Source organism: Trachypithecus francoisi, unplaced genomic scaffold (genome assembly GCF_009764315.1).
Source record: "Trachypithecus francoisi isolate TF-2019V2 unplaced genomic scaffold, Tfra_2.0 Lachesis_group13, whole genome shotgun sequence".
Taxonomy (NCBI): Eukaryota; Metazoa; Chordata; class Mammalia; order Primates; family Cercopithecidae; genus Trachypithecus; species Trachypithecus francoisi.
Window position 1 is genome coordinate 60,744,364 of NW_022681458.1, and position 15,835 is coordinate 60,760,198.

Sequence of the window (15,835 nt, forward strand, 5' to 3'; positions counted from 1 at the left end):
TAGTAGACACGGAGTTTCACCGTGTTGGCCAGGATGGTCTCGATCTCCTGCCCTCGTGATCCGCCTGCCTTGGCCTCCCAAAGTGGTGGGATTACAGGCGTGAGCCACCGCGCCTAGCCAGCAGTTTTCTTTAATAAGCTCAATGGGATATTATTCTGTACCCCCACCCCCTCAAAAACAAGTAACTAGGAGAAATCCAGAGGATACATTCCTCTGTGAGGAATTTTTGCAACCATATGAAAATGGACAAGGGAAAAAGGAATAGAAAGATAGGCTTATTCAACCTCAGCTACAGTCTCTATAGAACTCAGTGGTTTTGTTGTAAAGAAATTTCTTGGCAGTTGGTCAGTTCACAACTATGTGTTGAATGTGTTTTAGGGGTTTACATCTATGCTAGTGGATGTTGTCACAGGGTGATAGCGACCAAAGAAAAGATACCAAGAGCAAAATGGTACAGGTGAAGAATACAAGAACTCACCTGTGAACAAACAGTCCCCAGAGCTGGGGACATAGCAGGAGGCTTGTGGTGGAGCAATTACCTTCAGATACCCAAAGAATGACAGATACCATCCTATTGGGATCATGAGTCTGTCAGATCTGAGAAATGATTACTTTTGCTATTCTCACGTTTTTAAATAAAATCTCTGCCCCCAGGACTGCTCCTAGAGAGGCTGGCTCTATGCCTGCTTGCTCACCAGGTCAAATAACCAACACAAAACACTCCTTTATATTCCTGAAGCATTTACTGTGAGACTCAGTGAACCAAAGGTCCCAGGCATTCCAATGCCTAGCAGGTTAAATGAATCCGGCCTGAGAGCTTTTCCTTGCAGCTAGCTTCTGGTAATGCAGCAGTGAACAAAAGACAGCCTCTGCCCTTATGGAACTTACAGTTCAGTAATCAGGGAGACATTAAACAATATATATATTTTAAAAGCAATTGTGAATTATTTCAAGTGCACAGAGCTTTGCAAAAGAGAAAAATGAAACTTGAAGCATATAGACAGGGAGATCTTTCTATTTCTATCTGGCCAACACACACACACACACACACACACACACACACACACACACTTTACTATAAACACCCTGTGAGCCTTGCTGTTAGGAATAACATCTTTGGTGAAAATTAAAAATAACTTTTAAATAATAGTACTTTAGAGTAAGACTAGATTTTAAAATAGAGAAGTCATGAATCACAGACATCTGGGGTTCATGAGAACCCAAGAGTCTAAAAAAATGAGGAACTTGAAGATCATCGGTTTTACAGGATAGCTCTTTCTATTCAATTAATTTACTGCACCCACAGCAGAAGGGTTGTGTCAATATCAATATTAAACATATACTACATTCTAGACATTATTCTAAATACTTTGTACACCGGAGGAAGAAAATTAAGCACAGAAAATTTAGGTGACTTCCCAAGTACATGGAGCCAAGATTTGAACATAGGAGTCTAGCTCCAGAGCCATTACTTTTAGCCGTTTATTTCTATTATTATAGTCATTTAACTTTTCTCTGTCTTTTGTCACTACCAACTAACCAGCTCATCCTCTGCTCTGGGTATTATACACACTCTCATTTGTTAGGAGGTTATACTTCACAGCCTCTGTCACTGACTTTTCTCCACCAATATCTTTATGATCCTGTTCCCATTGACAACTGATTTCTCTCTCTCTGTAATTCCAGTCAAGATGGGCGGATCACGAGGTCAGGAGATCGAGACCATCCTGGCGAACATGGTGAAACCCCGTCTCTACTAAAAAAATACAAAAAACTAGCCAGGCGAGGTGGCAGGTGCCTGTAATCCCAGCTACTCGGGAGGCTGAGGCAGGAGAATGGCGTAAACCCGGGAGGCAGAGCTTGCAGTGAGCTGAGATCCGGCCACTGCACTCCAGCCTGGGCGACAGAACGAGACTCTGTCTCAAAAAAAAAAAAAAAAAAAAAAAAAAAATTTTCAGCAAAAGAAAAATCTAATTGTTTCTATCAGAAAAAGTTATTATAGTAAATTACCTCCTTTTCCCATCTTTGGCTGTCCTCAGGTCAGATGACTATCTATTTTAACTGTCTATTGCTGTGTCACAAGTTGCTCCAAAACCATAGTGGCGTAAAGCAGTGACTTGTGCTTATTAATTCTTTAGGGTTAGGAACTGCAAGGACCACTTGCCTCTGCTTCACTATGTCTGACCTCCTCTGGTTTGAAGTATGGGGAGCTGTAATCGTCTGAAGGCTCATTCACTCACATGTCTGGTGACTGACACTGAGAAAACTCCATCACTTGGGGGCAGGCATAACTGGGCCTCTCTACTTCTGTGAACTGTAGTCTCTCCAAATGATGTCTCCAGGATGCTAACTTCAGGGCATATGGATTTCTTCGTGTTACCTCCAAGTTCTTTTTTTTTTTTTTTTTTTTTTTTTTTTTTTTTTTTTTTTGAGACGGAGTCTCGCTCTGCCGCCCAGGCTGGAGTGCAGTGGCCGGATCTCAGCTCACTGCAAGCTCCGCCTCCTGGGTTTACGCCATTCTCCTGCCTCAGCCTCCCGAGTAGCTGGGACTACAGGCGCCCGCCACCTCGCCCGGCTAGTTTTTTGTATTTTTTAGTAGAGACGGGGTTTCACCATGTTAGCCAGGATGGTCTTGATCTCCTGACCTCGTGATCCGCCCGTCTCGGCCTCCCAAAGTGCTGGGATTACAGGCTTGAGCCACCGCGCCCGGCCAACCTCCAAGTTCTTAAAGTATGCATCCCAAGATAAAAAAGATGAGGGAAAGCGCTGACTTTTTTTATGAACAACCTTTTGAAGTCACAAAACATCAGTCCCTCTTTGTCATAGCCTCACCCAGACTCAGGGGAAAGAACTCTATTTTTTTCTCCTATGGTTCAATCTATTTTATAATTATTCCTATTATTTATATATTCATCTATTTTATATTTTTCTATGGGCTTCACTGGCCTCAAAGTTATAAATGTGCATCTTTCCTAGAAGTCCACTAGCCCAAATGTTTGAAGTATGATCATCTCGCTATGAAATTAGCAATTGTCTGCTCTAGTTACTGTATTATTCCCCAAACTTAGCCTGAGGTCCTCATATAGTATGGAGCTTCAGGACTGTGAAGCAAAGGGGCTGTTTATCTTCAATGTGAGGTAAGTTTATTTTGAGAGAGAAGTAACTGAATTATTCCACATAGAAATTATTTGGGGTACTCCTCTCCATCCAATGCCTCAGTTATGTGGTATCTATTCCCAAGCACCTGGAGAAGAGTCAGAAAAAAAATATTTACTTCAATTTAGGATTGGGCAAAAAAGATGCTGCAGATTCTATTCTGTCCTGAGACAAAAGAGACTCTATTTGTCTCCTATTCAAAATAATGAATTTGCATGTGTTTTACAGGTATGATTGTAATATTTCTTCTATTGTTACAGTTCAGTTGTAAGTTCTCCTATATAAAATTATGGTTATGTTCCCTAATCTACATTATGACAAGTATTTTGTATGATAATATTTTTAGAGAATAGACAGCAAGAGACTGTTATGGCCTCCTGAACAATAGGAACATATTTGATTCTGAGGAGTTTTAAAATAACAAATCAATCTTTCTCTCTTAGAGCTATTACTTGAAGTAAGATTTACAAAAGGCCTCAGGTGGTTTGTTTTATTGCTGTGGTTTTCAGCAAGACATTTTCTTAAAAAGGTCGTATTATGATGTGGGTTTATTTTTAAGGAGATAGGTAACTCTTTGCTTTTTAATTATAAGACGATGCCATTTTTTCTCCATATTAAATTTAGAAGCTAAAATCATTGACTAAAAATAGATAAAATGTGAACAGAAGCTTGTCTTTCAGGTCATTCCTCTCACATGTCATGAATATCTTAAGCATGAAATTATGGAAATTTGCAGCAAGGCCATTTTCTTCTCTCTCTAGCATCTCAAGCATACTTTTCAATGACCCTAAAGCTAGTTCTATCATGGCTTCACTGTTAAATTCTACCAAAAATTCAAGGGAGAGACAATATCTATTCCTTGCAAATTATTTCCAGAAAATTGAAATTCATTCTGTGAAGCTAGCATTACCCTGACATGAAAACTGGAAAAGACATTACTAGAAAAGTATAGATCAACATTCCTCATAAATGTAGACACAGAAATCTGTAAAAATAATACCAAATTTAATTCAACAATATAAAAAAGAATAATATATCATGACCAAGTAAAGGTTGTTCCCCAAATGCAGGACTGGTTCAATACTCAAAAGTTAATCAATACAATTTACTATATTGACATATCAAAGAGAAAAACCACATGATCATCTCAATAGTGAAAAAGTCTAAAAACATATACCATCTGTTTATAATAAAAACCTTCCGCAAATTAGAAATAGAAGATATCTCCATCAACCTGATAAAGAATATCTAAAAGGAAACATATACATAACATTCTATCTAATACCAAATGACTGTTTCCCTGTAAAATCAAGAACAAAGCAAAGATATCTACTTTCACAATTTCTATTCAAAATCGCACTACACGTCTTAGCCAGCATAGTAAAGTAATAATAAAAGGCACCCAGAGTTGAAAGAAATAAAAAAAAAGTCTCCTTTTTTAGATGACATGATTGTCCACATAAAAAACCTCAAAGAATCTATTAAAAAGCTATTATAATGACTAGGTTGGTTTTGCAAAGCTGTAGGATGCAGGTTAAATAGCCCCAAATCAATCACAAGTTTATATACTAGCAATGAGCAATTGATATTAAAATTAAAAGTACAATTTACAATAGCTCCAAAATATGAAATACTTTTATATAAATCTTACAAAATATGTGTAAGATCTGTATGTTGAAAACTACAAAGTATTGATGAAAGAAATCAAAGACCTAAATAAATGGAGAGATGTATCATCTTAATAAATTGAAAAGCTCAATTTTATTAAGACAGGAATTCTCTCAAAGTTCATCTATAGATATATATAAATATGTGCAAATTAAACAACATAGTACTAAGTAATCAGTGAGTCAAAGAGGAAATCAGAAAATTAGAAAATACTTCGAGATACATGTAAATGAGGACACAATATCCAAAAACGTATAGCATGCAAGTAAAGAAATACTTCAAGGAAAACTTAGAGTGTTGACAGATTTTATAATGTGACCACAATCTAATACCATCGCAAAGCAATGTGTGACTTTTCGAGCTGTCAGACCACAAGATAGACGTTTAATGGCAGAGGGACTTGGAGGGAATGGAGCAAAGCAGTGGTCTATTCCAACACAGTGAAACATAGATCTGCTATTGAATAAGCAACAGCTCCCTTTGGCTAACTTTCCTTGAAGTCTGTGGGTTTCATGAGCCACTGTTTTTTTCCTCATGACTCCTTAATATTTTAAACATACTTATTATAGTGAAATCAATAAACAAAGGGTAACTGAATTAATACATGTAATGCATATGTATTATAGGACATATAATTGTAATACAATGGACGATTTTTAGAAGGTATAACCTCTGTGATGGAAATATCCAGACGTAAAAATAGTATAGAAGATATGGAGATGTACTCCCAGGTCTGGTATTTTCAAGATAAGAATATGGTCATATTCAACTAAGGCAAAGACAAAAAAACTTTACAGGTTTTAAAACTTTATACTTTTAGATACAAATAATATAACTTCAATGATGGAAATAAATGTTCATATGTCTCTAAACCTTATTTTATATCATTACTTATTTACTATTTTCATCTGAACAATCATACAATGGAATTTCAAAGATGGAAGAGATCTTAGCTAAATAACCTTTGTCCTTTGTATATGAGGAATCTGAGATTCAGAAAAATAAAACTGTTAGCAAAGATTATATAAATATTGAATACCAGAATTAAAACTATAATTCAGATCAACAGATTCCTTAAGAATTTTAAGTTATAGTTTTAAAAATGAATACTAGGTGCCCTTAAAAGGAGAGGAGGAAATGGACAGGATGAGACTGTATAATTACAGTCTATTTATCATTAAAATATTGTAATTATCAAATGTATAAGTTATTTATGTCCAGGTTTACAGAATCAGAAAAGATAAAATTCAATTTGGTAATATATCGAATAAAGGTTAAGAAAATTGTTTAAATAAACAAGATTTAATTTATGTTATCCAAATTAATGACCATGTTCCTGAATAACACCTTCCTTTTTCAATTTTACTATAGCGGTTTAAAATATACAGCCTTCATTTTAGAACGTGTATCCAACTTTGAATTTTACATAATCATTAGTGTAGACACCTTCAAGTCAAGCACACTAATGCCCTTCTAGAAAGACTCCTTGGAGAACTGATAATAGAACAAAGTAACTGAGTCTATTTCTAATGATTTATGTAGTTAAAGTTTAATATAATTGCATATGAATTGTTACTGGAGTTTTATTTCTGTATTCTGGAGTACACATGGTGGGAAACTTTTAGTCATAAAGCATCTCTCTCTTAAGGATGTAAATGCCTTTGACATTGCTGGATGATACTGTCACTGAGGGAATGGGCACCATCTGTCCCTGTTTAGTTGTGTTGAGAATGTTGACCTGACAGCACATAGCAAAACTGGAGAAGCCTGAAAGGGTATCTCCATTCCTTTCTAACCTAGTAATAATTTATCTGAAGTGTTGCAAAACCATATGAGTTTGTCTGTGAAACGAAGACAGTAGAATTATTGTCAGTCTGGAAATGATTAATTACAGGAGTTTAGAAAGAGAAAGACTTACACAGAAGTTATCTGGGTTCAGAACCAATAACCTTTTCCAGCTGTCATACGGGAGTAAAGTGGAGAGATGGAGATTCCTTATTTGCTTAGGATCTAATTGAGACTACTGGGTTAAAGACCTGGGTGATAAATTAGTATGAAAAGGGACCACATTGACGAGGGTGTGGTATAGTTAGATTAGAACAATAGTAGACTTAATTCCCAGTAAACTTGGAAGGATAGGTTTGTAATCATAATTCACCTTTCACTTTAGTCTTTTATAGTTAAAACCAGAAGAGAAGTGGACACAGATGTCAGACAATTAGCAAAGGCTTTATTTCCTCTGACCCATATGTCTAATTTTATAAGTAGTCTATTATTGCTACTTACGTCACATATGTGTAGCTAATTAACTCATTATATTTTCCCAGCAACATTCTCCTCCTCCTTCTTCTGTGCCTATATTTTCTATTCATGGAACTAGCATTACTTCAGTTCAAAAGTTTGTAATCTTTTAAACACCATCCCTCCCTCCCCCATCAGCTGATTTGTCAATTGATTCTACATAGAATACATCTCCAAGTTGTTCCCTTCTGTTTGTTTTCAATGCTGCAGCCACAATTCAATACTTTCCTTTTTACTATGTATTTACTTTTTAAATATTAGCTACCTGGATTCCCTATCCTCAATCTCCCTCTACATTCTGAGTTGTGATTCATTTTCCTAGAGAACAATTCAGATTATTATGATCTAAAATCTTTGGTTACCCTTGAACTATCTATTTAATAAAGCCCAACTGCAAGTAGGCAGTCATTATTTCTCATTCAATGGCTTCATGATATTTCTTGCCTCCTCCTTCATGCTCCAAGCACTGAGTTTCCTTGACTCTGTACCTTATTTATAAGATTTCCTCTGCCTGCAATGCCCACTCATTTTCTAATTGTCTTTTAAGATCTAGGTCAAAGCTTATGTCCTCCACAGAACCTTCTGGGGTTACACAGCTATGAACAACTTTTTACCACCTTAATGTTCACAGGATGGGGCTTAAAGGTATCTACCTGAGAATATTATGAGGACTAGGCAATGAAATTGTAGAATCGTTGGCCAAAAGATGTATGTTTGCAGTTCAGACCACCATGTTAAAAAAGAATGATGGGTGGCCAGTACAACTCCCTACACAAAGACACTTTCTCAAGAAGATTCTGGAAAATAGATTGTTGAGTCTTGTCCCACACCCGGAAGTTTGGTTAAATCTATAGTAAAAAGCAATATTATCGAACATTTAAGCACAAAAAAATATTAAAAAGGGGGATCATGTTTTTTAAAGGAAATAATAGCTATATAATCCAATGGCCTTTTTTTGAAAGAATAGATAAGCAGAAATGATGTGAGACCCAGTGGATATGATTGTTAGTCTTCTATGGCAAAGGAATGTCCACTCCCTCTCACTCCACTTCCCACATTCTATTAATATACCAGTAACACAATGTTTTTCATAATTCTCTAAGCCATGTCCTTTCATATTTCCATACTGTACATTATCTTCTTGGTTCTTTGAACCAAATTAAATAGTACTTATTTTTTGATATCTTCTCTCAAAACAAATAAATAAATGTACTTTCTTCTTTAATCTCCTGGCATATTGGTCCGGATATCTCAGTTATGATACTCCTCACAATGGTGCCCTAATTATTTTTTTACAACATGCTTCTACTTATGGGTGAATCCCTGGACTGTAGAACTGAAGTTATTATTCAATCTTTGTGCAACTAGAATGTTATAAAGTGTCTAACATATAGTACATGCTCAATAAATATTGGATAAATGAAATAATGAATGAAAATATGGTAGGTACTACTAAGTTTTAAAACAAAATGAGGCTCAGATTTTAAATTGCTTGCTCATATTCAGCCAACTTATCAGTAGAAGAGCAAAGATTCATATCCAAGTCTTCTTATTTCTAAGATCAATACTCTTTCTCCAAATAGACTTACTCACATGAACTTACTAACCAAATCCTTGAATATTCAAATCAGATGACACTCTTGGAGCTTTCACTAGATTGATTTTTTAAAAGCAAGAGATATTTTTATAGAGAGGTACAAATATAATAAACTTTAAATTTAAATATAATTTAAACAATTACATTCATTTATATAGCACATCCACAACAGATTACAGTATGCAGGTAAAGCAAAGAAATATATAAACACAATACTTAACTTTGAGAAAGCCGTGCTTACCCATAAATCTTCCCTTCATATGACTGTCAGACAGGTAATTGGACTCGATGGATTTGGGTCTGAACCAATATTTGATTCAACTACATTTCAGCATGACAAAATGAATGTGGAGTGCCCCGGGTGTTTGTAGTACTAGGGGGATATGAAATGATTAATGCAGCCTGCTAACTATACCAATTTATTATTTTAGTCAGGCAAAAGAGCTATGTGACTTGGTTTCAAAACAAATTGATTATTTTGGGTTACTTGAGAATGTTTTAAGTATTTGTAAACAGAGCAATAGTAGTGAAAACTCACGTCCATATTGTAAACTGATTAGCCATGTATCCCATTTCACAACTGATTCCAGCTGTGTCTACAGGCATGGCTGTTGAGAAATTTCAAGAAACATTTCCAGCTATCAGTGCTATCCTTCTAAATGGCAAGACTATTGGCAGAGATAAGAAAAATTGGTTATTTGTACCAGAACTGAGATAAAACATTCTAAGTTTGACAAAGATAAACTAAAGGAACCATTTGGCCCCATTCATAAAGGCATGAACTCCTTTACTATTGGATCTTGTAATTTACCACACCATATGGCATTGGCTGTTTTGGAAATGAGAGTTCAGACTACATGGAACATTGGTGTGATGCATTGTAGCTACATGTGTTGTTACCTTATACTCTTCTGAAGTATTCTTTTTCTGTACTAATTTTAAAGAAACATTGTGCAATTTGCTGTCAAATTTATACAGAACTGTTGAAGTGTGGTGTCATTTCGGTCAAAATTAGATTGCATAAATTCAGAAACCCTAATCTGAGATCATTCAATTTCCCAGATTACTAGATTTACATATTAATAACTCCTAGGGTATATTTCTTTTCACCAGCTCTAATTGCACCAGAATTTATGGCTTGGGCTCTTTTAAAAGCCAAATGCAATGGCCAAGTGCTTAAAGCCTGGACAGTTGCCACACTGTCACAGAGACCCTCAGCAGAAACAAGTCTAGAAAGCTGGAGCTTTTATTTCATTCTGTTTTCTCCCACAGGATGGTTCTTACCACATTATTTAATACATACTCACATACTGTGTACTCCCAGCAAACTCCAATGCCAAATGATGTATAAAAGAGAGTATTCATGGCCTGTTGATTCAAAATGTGTTTGCTTTTCTAGTCGCATTCATCTTTATCATGACACATACTTAAACATATGAAAATCATAATTTTTCTCCTTGGGTCGAACTTGTCAATTTCTATAATGTCTATGAATTGAAAAATTTTTTAAAGTGAAATTTGGTGTGTGGGTGTATGTGTGTTCTGAGCAATGAATTTTGGGTGTTCTACCTCCTCTTAAACAACAGGGCCTCCTGCAGAAGGAAGGAGTTAGTGCAGAAGATTTTGATTCACTGAAAGCATGCTTATTTCCTTGGTATCTGGGAATGCAAGCATTGTTTGGTGGTATATTCCTCAATTCAATAAAGAGAGTTTTTATCCCCATGTACATATGTAACAGTCAATTAAAGAGCCATTCCAAAGGCTGTAGTAGGTTGGGTTTTAATTCCAAATTCTCTTGCTTTTATTTAACAGTAAAACAAATGGGAGTATGTTTCTCATTGAATATCCTTTTTCAAAGATGATATCTGCAATGCATAATTTACTTAGACAATGTTTAATGTAAAATCAGAGAACAAAGTGTCCAACCAGAATATGGCTGAGCTGAGGCTAAGGGGACTGAAGTGAAAATATTATTCTTCCCAATTTTTTCTACATTAAATTATCTGCATAATTTTAAAATGACTACTCTGCACAAAGCACAGTGAAAGCTGTGACAAGGAATGTCCAGATGTAATATCAGTTCCTACATCTTCATCATAGCAAGGAAGGCTCAGACAGGTTCACAATCATAATACAAGGTAGTAAGTGATTGCAGTCGGAGAGGTACAAACAAGCACTGTGAAGCTCAGAAATCAGAGGGAGATACATTTATTTAAGTAGATAAGTAAAGGCCTTGTGAAATATAAACATGTAAGATGGACTAACATTTTAATAGGTTGAGGAAGGGTGTGATTTTCTAGGTAGATGGGAAAGAAGAACAATACATGACCGGGGGACATAGGCATAGAACAAGTATGGGAGCCATCATATAGCCGAGATGCACTGGGACCTTAGCATACAAAGAGAATACCAAAGGGAGACACTATTAGGACATTACTTGGTAACGATATTCACAATAGAGAATATTGAAGGAACCTGAATGCTCTAAGGATTTTTTTTTTAATATTTCTGTTCATCTTGAAGAAGTTTTCAGTGGGGAGCTGATTCCCATTTATTTTGCTGTTAAACAAAGACAGAAGATTTAGAACTAAACCATAGTTTAAAGCTATGGCCTTTGGAAGGGCTTATTAATGTTAGATGCCTACATGAAAACACAGATTTGGGGAGTGTATCAGGGTAAATCAGGATTTATCATAGTAAAACAGTATATAATCTGGGTTCCAAATTCATAATAACATCATAGTAATAACGTAATAACTATATATTGAAATCTACTCACTATGTGACAAGTGCTTTACATATGTTATTTCATTTCATTCTTAAAACTGCCCTATGAGGTGGCTACACAATATTATTTTATACATGAAGTAATCAACACTCCAAATCCAAGTAAAATACCTAAGAAGTCAGGTGAAATGGACCAGACTCCATATCCTTGGCCACTACTCTCTTGCCTCCCATTTGGTCATCAGATAATTCTTCATCCCCTACAGTTGACAGTCAGTGAAGCATATTTGTCCAAATAGAGCCTCAGAAGGGTGTCACCAAACCAAATTCTTCCTAATTATAGAGAAGTCTGTGCTAATTGTCCTCTCTGTCTCCATATCTGAGACTACTTGAGAGAGTTGACTGCACACAATGACGGGTATAGCACCGGCTCTGAGGACAAGCTGCAAGGTGCAAATACTGACCCAACCACATACCACAAGTGTTCTTTACTTCTGTGTAAGCACAGTTACTTGCAGAGAGACCTATAGTAGGTCAAAGGCAACACACCTAAAACTATGAGTCTTTTTCATTCTTCTAGCTAGGAGATCATAAATCATTTGCAGAATACAAAATAAAGTCCAGTCCTAATTACAGAAGAGAAGAAACACAATTATCTTTAAAAACCCACTCTTGCATCATGGAAAACTTTCATCTGTTTTATTTTAAAAGACAGAACTGTTTTTTTGTGGATGCTCAGCAGTTATGATAACTACAGAAGAAGCACATAGTGATATCAATAAGGTAATGGAATGGAGAGGGAAGGGTGGACTTAAGGCTAGTCCAGCAGCTGAAAACTCATGTGCCCCTAATTTAGATGGCCATTACATTCGCTGCTTTCAGTAGCATTTGAAAGTTGCAATTTTGTTCTGATTGCAGTTACAGATGAGAAATAAATATTAACTTTTTAATTTGTATTTACTTTCCAAAAGTTTCTCAGGAAGTTGCCATCAAAACCTTAAGTTACTCTGTGTTAGGTACCATGTAAGAGGCTGACTATATGCCCCTTTTTGCTCAGACAGATCTGCTCCAGCCCTGTCCTTCCTCTTTGCCGGCATTACAGGAAACCACACTTCCCAGGATCCCTTGCCCTCTAGCATGGAGGTAGGCTCAGCCAATGGGAGGCAATGATGGAAGATTGGTGGGCAGGCTACAGAGCAAGGACGGGTATTTTTCCCTTCTCTGTGTCTCCAGGAGCATCTTGTGCTGGTGAGCACAGCACCAGTTTCTGGGCTCTGGTCACACCACATCACATCTTCTGTGGCCCTCTAGTCCTAGGTGTATGGTGATTTCCTGCTGTTGCCAATCTCTGGGTTTGTTCACCATCTCCTGTTTGTCTCCTTGGCTCTTATATTACCTGTGTAAACAGTGTCCAGCATTAAAGTCCCTCTGATTGAAATGTTCACATTGAATATTTCCCACCTGGACTCTGACTGATACACTACACAATGCTTTAACACAAATGCTGTTGGGTAGGGTTTTCTTGCCACGAGTGTCAAGTAAGCACTTTGTTTTCCAAAATTTCCTACCTTTCATGCTGCATCTACAACTTATTTCAGTGCCTCCTTTCAGTGTTTCAGTGGTTACAGTATCATTAGATTTTGCAGAAGTACTAATGGCTCATCCTTCTCTTTTTCTAATATGTGATTTCTCAGAGTACCATTGGCAAGTAATCCAAAAGTGAACCCACTCTCTTAATATCTGACAATATCTTACTGTGGAATCCTTTCCAGAGTTATTTGCTTCAAATTATCATTTTCCTCTGTCTTTGTCTATTTTTGCTGCTATAGAAGACCTAGAACTGGGTAATTTATAAAAAAACAGAAATTAATTGGCTCACATCTCTGGAGGCTTGGAAGTCCAAGATCAAGGGGTCAGCAGCTGGACAATGGGCTTCTTGCTGAATAATTCCATGGCAGAAGGCAGAAAGGCAAAAGAGAGCAAGAGGAAACTGAGCTTGTTCTTTTTTAAGAGGGATGGGTCTCACTATGTTGCCCAAGCTGGAGCTCCTGGCTTCAAGCGATCCTCCAATGTCAGTCTCCTAAGTAGCTGGGATCACAGGCATGAGCCACCATGCCTGACTTAAGCTCATCCTCGTACTTTTATAATGGCACCAATCCCATCCATAAGGGTGGAGTCTTTGTGGCCTACCCACCTCTTAATACTATTAAATAAAGGTCTCATCTCTTAATATTGTTACAATGGCAATTAAATTTCAACATGAGTTTTGGAGAAGACAAACATGCAAATGATAGCATCCCCCAAAGTCAGAAGCCTTCCAGCTTAGCCTGTATTTTTCAGTGAATTTTTGCCATTTTTACTGTTCTCAAAATGCTACAGTATAATTCCAATCCACTCTCATCATTATTGTTATAAGCAATCAGTTGCCACCAATAGTTAATTTTCATAATGTTCCCTGCATTCCTCTCTTCTTTCAACATTACTGCCAACCTCAGGCCCACTTCACCTTCACCTGGATGATTTTGTGAGGATTACCTGGACCTGTTTGTCTGCCTCTAAGTTTTCTCATTGACCACATCTAAAATTTAATCAGCCTTAATATCATTTTCATAGTGCTTGATCTTAAGCTTTGTCTGTCTCATACCACTTGCTTATAGGACAGTTCAAATTGAGATTGGCATTTAAGATCTTGACAGTCAGTCAAAATATACATTCCCATTGGTAGTTATCACTCCTTCCTAAAATGTAAAACCTCTTTTCTGGTCATCTGAATATCAGGAGTTAGACTATTTATGGTTTACTTCTCTGGAAGATGATTACCAAAGACATCATTTAGTAATACAGTTGACTGTATTCATTGAGCAATACAGTGATAGTCATTGAGCAATACAGTTGACTTTTGTGTTCTCAGACTGTACTCAATGTTTACAAATTCTAAAGGTAGTTTGAATGTTTTGTTAATTTAGTATCTAGTGCTGGCCTGTATTGAATCTTTTGGGCTTCTGAATGAACCAGGTCAGATGAGGAAGAAGGCATGCATATAGGGTACTGATTTGGATTAGAAGAATCCATGGCAAACATAATAATGCCTTCTAATTCCCTTCTCACATATTCAGTCTGTATATCCCTTATATTCTGAATATCAGTTAGGCTCCTAGAGGCTTTTTGGACTAGGAGATAGATAACCCATAGCAAATTAGATCCCTTGGGAAAAACAACTTAGGACTATACCAATTCCATGAACTACTTTAGGAAAACGCAAGATCTTTGAGATGAGAGGAGGCCCATGTGTGGGGGTTGGGGGACGGAGTTGGAGCTGGATTGAGCTTGCTTGAGTGACCTCTGGCCAGGCCACTAAATATTCTAAATATTCAACTGCTCTGATATTTAGAACCTTTAAATATTGGGCTTCAATCTTACTGATATATACAAGAACTTTCTAAAGGACAATTAAGCCAGCTGTTGATATTTATGAGACTTCTATAAAACGATCAAGAACAAAATATGAATCTGAACAGTTTAGTATTACCCATAAATATTCTGCTAATTTACCTCAGCTAATGAGAGCTTCCAAAATAGTTCCTAAATTTTTTGCTGAACATCTGTGCTAAATGTGGGTAGTTATACTACCAAATAATCTCAGTTTTTGCTAATTTATTGCCAGGAGTTAACGTTTATAACACAGCTTTTTAATTAAAAATAAGGTGCTAAAATTACAGAACATAACTAGTTATATGAAAATATATTATGTTTTCTTTATTATAGTCTTTTTTGGTAAAACTCAATAAGGATTAGTTTAAAAAATCTTTTAGATGAAAATATCACAAAAATCCTTATAGGTGAGGATAACATGAATTACTTGCCTGTAACTGATGGCATCTGTAGTTGGCATAGCTAATTTTGATTCTCTTTAGGTGAAGATATTCTTTGGCATTCATCATCTTTTCTCCCTTCTAGCTCAGTTTGATGTGCTCCTTTATGTTCCAAAATTAAGCCAGGAGGATCATCGACAGCAGGAAATGGGCCTATATATCAAGCAACTGGATCGTTTACTCTGTTTGTAACCTCAAAGTTGAAAGATTATAAACTTCTCTGGTTCTTAGAGAGGATTTTACAATACACTACCAAAATCATTGGTCCTTGCATTATCTCCCTTGTATATTTGGAGGACATGAAGAGTGAGAGTGACAAAAGTAGCCAATGCAATGACTTTGACTCTTCGTGGTGCAGAAGATCACTAGAGGAGACTCTGCAAAATCCATGGCCCCCAAGTCCCTCCAATAACTATAAATACTCAGTCTTCTTTTGAGGCCACATACCACAGATAGTTCCTAAGAGAAAAGATTGAGTTCAAAGGGAATACGTAATACATACATACATGCATAC